At 44.1% G+C, this 13,509-nt stretch overlaps 1 protein-coding gene across 5 annotated transcripts in view; it reads right to left on the reverse strand.

The window, feature by feature from the left end:
* ANO4 (anoctamin 4) overlaps positions 1-1,616 on the reverse strand; it is a 146,500-nt gene extending 144,884 nt beyond the window's left edge. For 2 of the 5 annotated variants that reach the window (XM_081209446.1, XM_081209442.1), the window contains exon 1: positions 1,505-1,609. The gene's annotated coding sequence lies outside the window, so the exon portion shown is untranslated. Of the gene's footprint in view, positions 1-1,504 lie in introns of all 5 variants that reach the window. The other 3 variants (XM_081209445.1, XM_081209444.1, XM_081209443.1) reach the window with 2 other exon arrangements.
* Between the last annotated feature and the right edge of the window lie 11,893 nt (positions 1,617-13,509).

Below are 13,509 nucleotides of genomic sequence, written 5' to 3' on the forward strand. Positions count from 1 at the left end.
ATATTTTGTTGGAAGCTGCCCAGAGTGGCTGGGGAAGCCCAGCCAGATGGGCAAGGTATAAATATATTATTATTATTATTATTATTATTATTATTATTATTATTATTATTATTATTATTATTATTATGAAATCATAGAAGGGTCATCTAGTTCAACCCCCTGCAATGCAGCAATCTTGGCACACAGTCACCCATCCAATTTGAACCAATACTGGACCCTGCGTGAGGGCTAGCCGGCGAAAAGAGGGCGAGCCCCCTCAGCACCGGCCCTAAATAGGACAGGCCTCGCCCCCCCAGCCAGCTGGTTGGCTGGCTGGGGGGGGGCAGGCCCGGCCGGGATTCCCCTGCTCTCGCGGGGGCTGCAACCAGCCCCCGCTCACGTGGGGTGGGCGTGAAGCCCGCAACCCCACCTCCTGGGCAAGCAGGAAGTGGCTTTGCAGACTAATCTGTTTAGCTGTCCCTTGTTTTTTTCAGACTTTGCATGGCAGGGCGGATGGACTGGGGATTAGTTTTGCAAAATACCTGTATTGCAGCATCAGCTTGCAGGGACCCTGTTACTTTAGCTAAAGCACTTCCTGACTGCAGATTAAATTCGTTTTATTGTTTCCAGTTGCTCTGCTATTTGCCCTTTTGACTGACCTCTCTGAATTGCCCCCAAATTAGTTTCTGAGCGACTGGAGGGGGAGGGGCTTTAACTACCAACTATTACTCCTACTAGCAAAACAGCTATTTGTATTTATAATAGTGAAGTTAAATAGGAAGTGTTTAATTACTAAGCCAGGATGAATTTTAACTTCCTATACTGTATTGTGAAAGGCAATCAGTCTCACAATCACAAATCTCTATTTCTCCATCTCCATACTTTGTGGTCTATACTTCAGATGAATAAGAGGATATAAAGCATATAGGAAAGAGGAAAGTAGGGTGTGCACTTTCATGTTGTAAAGGACTTAACATTGAAGCCAGTTATTTATTTATTTTCTCTACCAAATTTCCTAAAATAGGAATATGACAATACAGTGGTACCTCAGGTTAAGAACTTAATTTGTTCTGGAGGTCTGTTCTTAACCTGAAACTGTTCTTAACCTGAAGCACCACTTTAGCTAATGGGGCCTCCTGCTGCAGCTGCACGATTTCTGTTCTCAACCTGAAGCAAAGTTCTTAACCTGAGGTAATATTTTTGGGTTAGCGGAGTCTGTAACCTGAAGTGTATGTAACCCACGGTACCACTGTAATAGTTTAGCATAAAGGATATATTTAACCTGCAATCCAGCCACTTGAGCATAAGTACCACTGAAATCCAAAGGATTTCCTGCCAAGTAGACATGTATAGGATTGCAGTGTCCACACACTGATTTCTGAAGACAATAAAGATGTAGGAAAATCCTATTACTTCAGTGATATATTTCTAAGTTCTCCACTAGAGGTCCCCAAAGTACTGATTAACTTTCAAAAGGGAGAAGTAAAAGCGTAAGCTCATTGCACATACCACTTCCTTACTTTACCTCATGCAAAAATCCACAGGCAGGGAGGCCTAAGTGCTGAAAAGCTTATGGTGCAAAGCAGGAAAGCAGGGCTGGGGAGAGGGGAGCATGACAGGGCAATAAGAGGACCAGATAGAGGCCCAGGTGACCACATTTAGCCCTAATGCTCCCCACACATTCAAGGTCCTGATTAATTCTCACAGACTCCGCCCCTTCCTTAAGGAACGGAAGACCTTAAAATGGCAGTAGTTTTACCTGGGCCTAGCATTCCACCTCTTCTCAGATAGTGGTACCTTGGTTCTCAAACTTAATCCATTCTGGGAGTCCGTTTGACTCCCAAAACTGTTTGAAAACCAAGACGTGGCTTCCGATTGGCTGCAGGAGCTTCCTGCACTCAATTAGAAGCCGCATCAGATGTTTGGCTTCCGAAAAACGTTTGCAAACCAGAACACTTGCTTCCTGAGCCGATTCGTTTGGCAACTAAGCCGTTTGAGAACCAAGGTACCACTGTTCTTAAATAGAAAATAATAATAATCCAAATTAGGTTAAATTCATAGACTAACTGCCCAACACTAAACACAATATATGAAACAGCTGATTTCTATGTACATCAGGGTATTTAAGGTGGGAACGCAAGGCTACTTCCAGATCAACTGTCTTGTATATTTCAGAATATCTTGACAGATTGTGATCTAATTCTGAATGGTTTGGGAGGGTCTGGGGAAAAAATCAGGAACAAAATTCCTGTTTTGAGGGGAGGATCAGGTGACATGGTATGTACATGTTTAGCCCATTTCAGTGGCTGGCATGGCTAAATATTCCATCCTAAAGTACTGGGGTTATTGGCATCCATTCTCTCCCCGCCCCCCACTGGGCTTTCTTTTTCACCATGAAAAACATGATTTCTTGCATTGTTTTGTAGCACCCTGCTTGTGGTTAACGCTTAGCTGGAATGAAATATTCAACGCAGCAATAGAGAAATTAAAATAATTATTTATTTGTCAGACAAATAAATGAGAGGCACAGTGGTATATGGTTACCAAGCTCTGGCCTGGCTCCTGCCATTATGGCCAGCCCTTATATCCCCTTAATCCAGCCCCCTTTGCTCCTCCTGTGGCTGCCTCTGTCCAATCAGCCTAGTTGGATTTCCTATTGGCTGATTGCTATATCCAATCCTAAAAGATACACCCACATCCTCTTGTCCTTATATGGAACACAAACAGCTATATATTGTTACATCTATAAATGACAAATAAGTAGTAATATATCTTACATGTGTCTCAACAAGGAATCTTAATTACCAGCTCACCTCTTGCCCTCCCTGCCCTATTGCCTTCTAAAACAAATGGTTAATCTTAAATTTTTATCTTAAACATATGTCAAGGATCTTGAGTTTCACATCAACATTGAAAGATATCCTTCATTTGAAGGTTTCTAAACAAATGTCTGACAGCTAATATATCTGGACAGCATTTGATGGCGTCTTCCTGTCTGGCAGGGGGGCTAAACTGCTGGCTGACTTAATTCCAGGATAAATACAACTCTTCTAGCATTTGTTAAATCCTTTGCATAATTACATTTAAGCCAATATATTTAAGCTAATATATTTCATACATTATCATAGGTAACCTTTTAAAAGAGTAAAAGCTTCTCAAAGTAGAAAGGAAGGAACTCAGTAAAAAAACAGTTTTTAAAGAAGGCTCTTCAGTTTACATTCCCCCCCCTTCAGCCTCCTTTCCAGCCTCAAAATAAAATAGGAAGAAGCTTCTTTTTCCCCAGCCAAGCCAGTTGCCTTTTCTCTCAGTTTAAGAAAGAAACAGTTTTAAAAAGACTTCCCAAAAAAAAAAAAAAAAAAAGCCTCTCTTTCTCTGTCAGCTAGATGCTTCTCCCCATTTGCCTCTGGCCTTAGAAAATACAGCTCAAGGTTTAAGAGAGGCCCATGGTATCATTTTACTATTTGCCCATTCCTAATTATATTTATCTCTGCCTTTGTTATCTTCTGTAACATGTAGGGTCAGTGTCATTACTCAGTCTGTAATTTCAGCTTTTACGACTTTGAGAATTGCTTTCTGCTATCAATCAAAGGGGGGGCCCCTTGTCTTAGGAGAATGGCCAAGGTTTTCTCTGCCTGGCATGAAACATTTGAAAATCTACCTTTGAAAATCTAAGCCCAAATCTAAGCCCTCTTTAATATACAAGTCCTGATCAAACATTAATAAAATGCAGGCTTATGCCTGATGCCTCATTCCCCCCTTTCAAGCTCAAGGACCTTCATCCCAAGTGTCCTTGATAGCTTGACCTTCATCATATTCCTGAGGTAAAGCTCTGTATAGGGCCATGATATGAGGTAGAGTTTCATTTGAAACCATCTTGCTAATTGTACTTCTAAAACATGAAATGATACATGGCATCATACATAAAACCATTACCACTACTGTCAAGAAAAACAAGCAAGACAATAGTATCCCTTTGAGTCCTGTAACATTAGGTAACCAATTGGTGAGCCATCCCATATCCCATCCTTCCCATGTTTGTACTGGGACATGTGCTATATTCTCCATCTTTGTGGCCAACACACGGATTGCCTCACCATTATCTGAAATGTTAAAGCAACAGGCATTCCCTGTCAAGTTCAAGACTCCACATAGGCCTCCCTGCTTGGCAAGTACATAATCCATTCCCATTTTCAGCTGCAAAATGGCGGCTCTACTTTCATCCAACTGTTGTGCAATAAGTCTCAAACTCTTGGCCGTTGCATTGGTTACAAGTTCCACTACTGCTTGCAATCGAATTATTCTGTTTAGATTATAAATAGGATCCCGTGCCCCTTGTATGAGCTCACCAGGATTCCAGGAGGCAGGATCATAATAGGCTATAATGCGCTCTGGTGGCCAATCATCAGTACCGCTCCAACTTTGGGTACTTCCTCCTGCTATATGAGAAATATCAGCGTTTCTTCGTGTACGCTTGGCCAAATTAGTGGGCATAATCCACATTGGTGGCAATACCCATCCCAGAAAACAAGTCCCACTCCATTTGGAGGGGAGTTTCTTGTATGCCCATTCTCCACATATCCACCACAACCATCGTGTCTGAGGTCTTTGGTACGTGGAGTACAGAAGGCGGAATAGCAAAAGAGGTAGAGAGTTCACAGTGCAGTATGTTAGATTGCCTTTTTCTGTCACAGTTATGTTCCATACCACTTTCCATGCATGAATAAAAGGAGGTGCACAGGGCAAGGCATCCCGAGTTCGATAGGTAGTATCGTGTGCCCAGGTATTCTTAATATTATCCCAAGTATAGTGACAATGAGAAGAGCCTATCATGGTAGAATCAGCTGCATTTGATGATCTATGTACACAGAATTCCCCTTGTACAGGTATAACTCGTAATGGTTTAGTTGAGTTCCATCCGGGGAAATTCTGTACTTCTGTTTGGTGTGGTATTTCGCTTACCATACCAATGGCATCTAATGGTATCGGTAATAAGGGCATACCTCCCTCTGAATCATCTGGCCCGAGAGAGCAAACAAGGCAATTGGTCCTATTTGCAACATTGGCTACCATTTCAGCTAAACCTACCCACATATTGTGGTCATGGTGGAATCCATATTTAGTCAATTTGGCCAGATTCAAGGACCCTTCCCCTTCCCAAGGGATCAGGATTAATAGAATCATGTTGATGTCTAGCATATGCATTCCTCCCACAAAAGATTACCTTATTGTGATAGCAAATAAATATTAGTCCCAATATAATTCCCCCAGTGACAGGAATGGGGAACCACCAAGACCAAAACATATATCCCGAGGATCCCCAATGAGTAATATCTCTGATAATTGTTCCACAAGGGGGTGGGCAGTCAATTAATTGTATAAGAGAATCTTTCCTTTCACAATCGCTGGTTCAGATGCTCCTCAAGCTTCAGGCGTGCGCAGGTCAGCCAGCTTCCAGGTTGTGGCTGCAGCAGGCCGGTCGTCAAATGTTGCCCGTGACCTAGCCCGTTCCCGGTAGGGCTAGATACAGGGGTTTTTGGAGAGAGTCAGTTTAAGAGGATTAGAAGGGTCACCTTTGCACGTCCAACTGCCTTCGGACTTCTTCAAACGGGAGTGATGAATCCAGGGGGTCACCTCAGCTACCTTCACCGCTGTTGGAGTAGAGAGCAAGACGGTGTAAGGTCCACGCCACTTAGGTGCAAGTGGATCACGTTTCCACTCTTTCACCCATACGCTATCGCCAGCCTGGAACTGATGAATCGGCTCGGCAATGCTGCACGGCGTGCGCTCGAGGGCCCACCTGTTAAGAGAAACAAAAACACGGGAGAGAGATTGCACTTGTCCCTGTGTCACATGGTCTCCTATTTGTTTAAGATCAGCTGAAATATCCTGAACAAAGGAGGGCGGTCTCCCATACAGGAGCTCAAAAGGTGACAACTTAAGTCTTTTTGTGGGTGCACACCGAACACGAAACAGTGTTATGGGTAACACATCTACCCATCCCAATCCCGTTTCCTGGGTTAATTTTGCCAATTGGGTTTTCAGAGTCCGATTCATTCTCTCAGTTTTCCCTGAACTCTGAGGCCTATAGGCTGCATGCAGTCTCCATTTCACTTGTAGGACTCGACATACTTCTTGTACTACTTGATCAATGAACGCTGGCCCATTGTCACTTCCAATGCATCTAGGTAATCCAAACCTCGGGATCAATTCAGTGAGGAGTCTCTTAGTTACCTCTCGTGCCTTTTCAGTTCGGGTGGGAAAAGCTTCAACCCATCCGGTAAGAGTATCTACAAACACAAGGAGATACTTGAATCCCTTAGAAGGGACCAGCTCTGTGAAGTCCACAATTAGGCTTTCCATGGGGACATATCCCACATGTTGGATTCCAGGAGGTTGTACCGGTCCCTGCCTGGGATTGTTTTTAGCACAAAGAACACATTTCTGTGAAATGCAAGTTGCTAATTGTGATAGGTTAATAATATACAACTTCCGACTGAGACTCTCTCTGGTTGCAGTACCGCCAAGGTGAGTAGATTCATGATAATTTCTTACAATTGTGCCTGCTAGATGATGAGGTACATAAATCCTATTGTCTGGCAGGATCATCCAACCGTCCTTCACAACTGCTCCTTCCTGTTCAGCCCACTTCCTCTCTTCTGGGGTATAGTGAGGTTTAACTTCTTCTGGAACTACCTCTGGTATGAGGGCTGCTATAAATCCTCCCACAGGCTTTTGGGCTGCCTCTCGAGCTGCTTTGTCAGCAGCATGATTTCCTCTGGTTATTGGATCCCTTCCTCGTCCATGACCTTTGCAGTGCATTACAGCAATCTGTTCTGGAGCCCATACTGCTTCTAACAGGATTTCTACTTCAGGTCCATATTTCAAGGCCTTCCCGTGGGCTCCTATTAGACCTCTTTCTTTCCATAGAGCACCATGTGCATGCAGGGTTAAGAAGGCATATTTAGAATCAGTATAGATGTTTGCCTTACATCCGGCTGCCAATTGCAGAGCTCTAGTTAAACCTATAAGTTCAGCTTTTTGTGCCGAGGTGCCAGCAGGCAAAGCTTCAGCTTCCACAACTTCCTCATTGGTGACCACAGCATATCCTGCTCGTCTGGCACCTTCATGCAGGTAACTGCTACCATCAGTATAATATACAACATCTGGATTTTTCAATGGTTCATCTTTCAGATCGGGTCTACTGGAATAAACTTCATCCATTATTTGGAGACAATCATGTGATTCTTCATCATCTACCTCTGGTAGGGGCAGCAAAGTCGCTGGATTGAGCATATTCACTACTCGTAGATGAATCCTGGGATTTTCACACAATAGGCCTTGGTACCTAGCCATCCTTGGGTTCGTTAGCCAATAACTACCCTTATATTCCATGAGTGTCAGAACAGCATGAGGTACATTCACATACATCGTCTGGCCGAAGGTAAATTTATCAGCTTCTTTGACAAGGCTGGCAGTGGCCGCTACTGCCCTTAGGCATGGAGGCCATCCTTTTGCTACTGAGTCCAATTGTTTTGACAAATAAGCTACTGGACGGTTCCAACTTCCTAATCTCTGGGTCAGGACTGCCGCTGCAATCCCATTCTGTTCATGTACATACAGCTGAAAGGGTTTTTCCGAATTAGGCAGTCCAAGGGCTGGGGCCTCCATAAGTCGTTGTTTGATAACTAAAAAGGCTTGTTGCTGCTCAGGTCCCCATACGAATGGGTCCTTTTCTGCACCTCGAGTGCTTTCATGTAAGGGTTTGGCCAGACTGCTGAAATCAGGTATCCATAGTCTACAAAACCCTGCTGTTCCCAGGAATCCTCTGAGTTGTTTCCTTGTGGTAGGTTCCTTGATAAGGCAAATAGCTTCTTTCCTCTCTGGCCTCAATGCTCGTTGTTGGTGTGAGATGTCAAAGCCCAAATATTTGACCTTTTCTAAACATAACTGTGCCTTTTTCTGGGAAACTCGGTAGCCAGCTTGCCAGAGCAAGTGGAGCAGTTCCTCTGTACCTTCTTTACAGGTATCAAAATCCTTTGCTGCTAGTATAAGGTCATCTACATATTGCAGAACCACCTTTTCTCCAGGTATTGAGGGGTAACTTGTTAGATCCTTCGCCAAGGCAGTGCCAAATAAAGTTGGGGAATTTTTGAATCCCTGGGGCAATCTCGTCCAGGTTAGCTGGCCTTTTGTTCCTGTCAAAGGGTCTTCCCACTGGAAGGCAAATATAGGTTGGCTCTGTGGTGCCAGCCGGCAACAGAAGAATGCATCTTTCAAGTCCAATACAGTAAAAAATGTTGCTTCTGGTGGGATCAAACTCAGCAGGGTGTATGGGTTTGGTACATTTGGGTGCAAGGTCTCGATAGCCTGGTTTACGAGCCTCAAGTCCTGCACTGGCCTGTATTCATCTGTTCCAGGTTTTCGAACAGGCAAAAGGGGTGTGTTCCATTCTGATTGGCAGGGCTTAAGCAGACCATATTTTAATAGGCGGTCCAAATGTTTCTGGATGCCCTCTGCTGCTCGCCGGGGTAAAGGATATTGCTTTACAGATACAGGGGTAGCCATAGGTTTTAAGGTTACTACAATTGGAGCTATATTCTTGGCCATTCCTGGTGGGCTATTTTCGGCCCATACTCCTGGTGGCACCTGTAGAGTTCGGAGGAGCTTGTTTAACTCTGTATCCAATGTGGGTTGGACTTGCAGGGCTGACATTAGGCGCCATGATTGTTCCTTAGGTACTGAGAGGGAAATTATTCCTGCTGCCTTTGATGGCAGTTTCATTTCTGGACCTCGAGGAGTGAAGGTGATTTGGGCCTGCAATTTGGACAGCATATCTCTACCTAAGAGAGGTATTGGACACTCAGGTATATACAAAAACTGATGGGTTAAACGATGTCCCCCAATCTGGCATTCCAAAGGTTGGAGGAAAGACCTCTTAGCTGACTGACCAGTGGCACTTTTAATGACTACACTTTTGGATGCCTTTTTCTGCAATAGTTCTGGGAGTACTGAGTATTCAGCCCCAGTATCAATCATAAAGTCTATTAAATGGCTTCCTAATTGGATCGTGACCGTGGGCTCCTGGAAGCCTAACTTTATGGAGTCCGGTCTTTCCTAGTCTTGGGTAAAATCCTCCTCTGCCAGTCCAATGACATTGTCCCTACTCCGTCCTTGTCCAGGTCTCTGATATCTTCCATCTCGGATCATTCCCCGTCCCCGTCCCTGGTTTCTTGGGCCGGAGCCTGGGCCTGGGCCTGGGCGTACTTCTTCCAACCTCAGGGGTTCAGGACACTCCCGCTTCCAATGACCCTCCTTCTTGCAATTTGCACATTGATTCCTTCCCAGTGGTGGATTCCTTCCCCGCCCTCTTCCTCCATTTAAGGGGCGGTAGTCTTGCTTCACTGCTGTGGCTAGCATTACCATCTTTTCCTTCTGCCACTTCTTCTTCTCTTGTTTCTCAGCCTCATCCCTATTCCGATAAACTCGGCGTGCAATGGCCATAATTTGGCTCATCAGCATCCCTTCCCATCCTTCGGATTTCTGAATTTTCTTACGAATGTCAGAAGCGCACTGGGCCACAAATGTAGCAGTAATCATTCTGCTGTTTTCAGGGGCTTCAGGGTCAAAAGGAGTCCATATACGATAGGCTTCTTGCAGCCTCTCTAAAAAGTCTCCTGGACTCTCATTTGGTTTCTGTTCTACTTCTGAGACTTTAGACATATTAGTGGGCTTCTGGCATGCCCTGCGGATACCTTGCACAAGCGTCTGGCGGTAGGTGGTAAGTCTGGCCAGGTGAATTACATTGTTTGGATCCCAATTAGGATCTTCCAAGGGAAAGTTGTCTTGGAGATGACGGTCAATATTATAAATATTTCCCACTCTGGCCTGCTCACGCAAATATATCTGTGCCTTTTCAATTATGTCTCTCCTTTCCTCAGTGGTGAACAGAGTATTCAGGAGCTGGCGGCAATCTGTCCAAGTAGGACTATGAGTATTTATTATTGAAGTCACCAAGTCCATCATAGCCTGAGGTTTTTCTGCAAAAGATGGGGTGTGTGTTTTCCAATTCATCAGATCTGTAGTCGTGAATGGAATATATTGCAGGGTCGAAGTTCGAGGTGGCCGTGGTCCGGGTTGCCCGTTAACCAGCACAGGCTCCTCAAGTGCATCAAATACTCTTCTGAGAGGGGCTACTACGTGATCTTTCTCTTCGCCTTGCTCTAGGGGCCTCAAATCATAGGGGATGGTATTTGTCCCAAGGCGTTCTTTTAGCAGCTTTATACGCCTGGCTGTATTGCTTGCTGACCGATTAAGGTCTCCCTGTAACTTCTGTAATAATTCTCTAGGACTTGGATGTACAGGGGTTTGGGGTAGGCAATCAGTTGTTTCACTAAAAGAGACTGTAGATGGAGTTCTACTGGGACTCACAGATGGAATAACCACTTCTGCTTGGGCTTTATTATAGGCCTCCAATGCCTCCTGAAGATATTTATCATAATCTATCAAGGAATCAAGTTCTGTGACTCCAGCCCCATTATTCATTCCACTTTCTTGCCTTGGGGTTACAACTGGTGGAGTGTTTGGATTAGGCTCCCTTCGGTGTGGAGCATAGGGTGGAGGTGGAAGCAGCTCTTCCTCTGGTCCCTCAAAAATGGGTTTGAGTTTATTTGGCAAGATTCCTTTCCTAGCTTCGGCTTTTACAGCCAATAATTTGCATCGTTGGACTTTGCATTCCCTTATCCATGGAGGATTTTTATTTAATGTGCTCAGCCAAGAATCTATGTATGAAAATTGTTCTGGGCACCCTCCAGTCTCTTTGGCGATGTCAGACCAAAGTTTGCTTACTAAATTTATATCAAAGGTTCCTTGAGATGGCCATTTAGTATTTTGCTTCGGCCACTCTAATTCACATAACGTTCTCAGGCGCTCTGGCGTCATTTTGACTCCATACGCCCCTGAGAAGGCTTTCTTAAAATTATTTAACATACATTCAAGAGGTGTATTTTCCCCTTTTGAACCCCCAACTCCCATTGTATGGCCCTGTGAAGTATCCACTCAGTCACTCACACACACGCTTCGTGGGTTTCCTTGCCCAGATGGAGTCGCCTCACTGGGAACCGAAGTACTGCCCACTCCACACTCAGGTCAGCTACAGATTGCTCTGTACTTTCTCACACATACAATGCGTTAGATACTTCACCACACACTACCTCCCATTCTTCCCTTTCCCCCCACCAGATCACCATCTGATGTACCCAGCCACCTAGCGTACTCAGTTCCCACTTACTGAGACGCAGAAGTTTGATCAAGACTTCTCTTCCTCCCAATTAATTGGAGGGCCAAAAATCCCTTTGTGCACTTACCCCTGGTTGGTTCCGTTTCCCCCCCGGTCCGTCGCCGCCAGTGAGCAGGGTATCAGACAGACGAGACTTCTGCGTTCCCCCTGGAAAAATTTACCAGTGCGCGCTTGGGTAAGCAGTTTAGAGATCCTCTCTCTTGTACCCTGCTCAGTAGAGCGAAGGGGCTGCGTTCCAGCAGACCACTTATCCGAGTCACAGGAGCACCATAAAATGTAGCACCCTGCTTGTGGTTAACGCTTAGCTGGAATGAAATATTCAACGCAGCAATAGAGAAATTAAAATAATTATTTATTTGTCAGACAAATAAATGAGAGGCACAGTGGTATATGGTTACCAAGCTCTGGCCTGGCTCCTGCCATTATGGCCAGCCCTTATATCCCCTTAATCCAGCCCCCTTTGCTCCTCCTGTGGCTGCCTCTGTCCAATCAACCTAGTTGGATTTCCTATTGGCTGATTGCTATATCCAATCCTAAAAGATACACCCACATCCTCTTGTCCTTATATGGAACACAAACAGCTATATATTGTTACATCTATAAATGACAAATAAGTAGTAATATATCTTACATGTGTCTCAACAAGGAATCTTAATTACCAGCTCACCTCTTGCCCTCCCTGCCCTATTGCCTTCTAAAACAAATGGTTAATCTTAAATTTTTATCTTAAACATATGTCAAGGATCTTGAGTTTCACATCAACATTGAAAGATATCCTTCATTTGAAGGTTTCTAAACAAATGTCTGACAGCTAATATATCTGGACAGCATTTGATGGCGTCTTCCTGTCTGGCAGGGGGGCTAAACTGCTGGCTGACTTAATTCCAGGATAAATACAACTCTTCTAGCATTTGTTAAATCCTTTGCATAATTACATTTAAGCCAATATATTTAAGCTAATATATTTCATACATTATCATAGGTAACCTTTTAAAAGAGTAAAAGCTTCTCAAAGTAGAAAGGAAGGAACTCAGTAAAAAAACAGTTTTTAAAGAAGGCTCTTCAGTTTACATTCCCCCCCCCTTCAGCCTCCTTTCCAGCCTCAAAACAAAATAGGAAGAAGCTTCTTTTTCCCCAGCCAAGCCAGTTGCCTTTTCTCTCAGTTTAAGAAAGAAACAGTTTTAAAAAGACTTCCCAAAAAAAAAAAAAAAAAAAAGCCTCTCTTTCTCTGTCAGCTAGATGCTTCTCCCCATTTGCCTCTGGCCTTAGAAAATACAGCTCAAGGTTTAAGAGAGGCCCATGGTATCATTTTACTATTTGCCCATTCCTAATTATATTTATCTCTGCCTTTGTTATCTTCTGTAACATGTAGGGTCAGTGTCATTACTCAGTCTGTAATTTCAGCTTTTACGACTTTGAGAATTGCTTTCTGCTATCAATCAAAGGGGGGGCCCCTTGTCTTAGGAGAATGGCCAAGGTTTTCTCTGCCTGGCATGAAACATTTGAAAATCTACCTTTGAAAATCTAAGCCCAAATCTAAGCCCTCTTTAATATACAAGTCCTGATCAAACATTAATAAAATGCAGGCTTATGCCTGATGCCTCAGTTTCTTGCATACTTTAATCATATTATACAAGTATACTGTAAAATTCAGCAGTTCCTTGAGGGTGGGTGAGTGCAGCAAGAACACAGGAAGCTTTTTAGTGTGTCCATGACCATATAATGAATTGATTGGAAGCTGCCTTATATGTAGTCAGACCGTCAGTCCACCTAGTTTGGTGACTGAATGGCAGAGACTCGTCAGGATTTTGAACAGTGCTCTCTCTCCCAGCCTTACCTGGAGATGTCAGGATTTGAATCAGGGACCTTCTTCAAAGAAAACAGATGCTCTACTGAGCTAAAGCCCTTCCCCTTAGCTATACAAGGGGATGTTCCCATTGCCTTCGGTAGTGGCAAATATATCTATATACACAAAGGGATGAAGGTGACCCAACCAACCTGTACTAGGCAGCCAGTGTGACATAGTGGCAAGTGTTAAACAGGGAGATCCAGGTTCAAATCTGCACTTAACCATGAGAGTCACCACATGATGATGGAACAGTCACCTCCTTTCAGCTTAGATAAAGCTGATAGATAGATGATGATGATGATGATAGATAGATAGATAGAGTGGTGCCTCGCAAGACGAAATTAATCCGTTCCGCGAGTCTCTTCGTCTAGCGGTTTTTTCGTCT

This window comes from Podarcis bocagei, assembly GCF_964188305.1.
Source record: "Podarcis bocagei genome assembly, chromosome: 10".
Classification (NCBI taxonomy): Eukaryota; Metazoa; Chordata; class Lepidosauria; order Squamata; family Lacertidae; genus Podarcis; species Podarcis bocagei.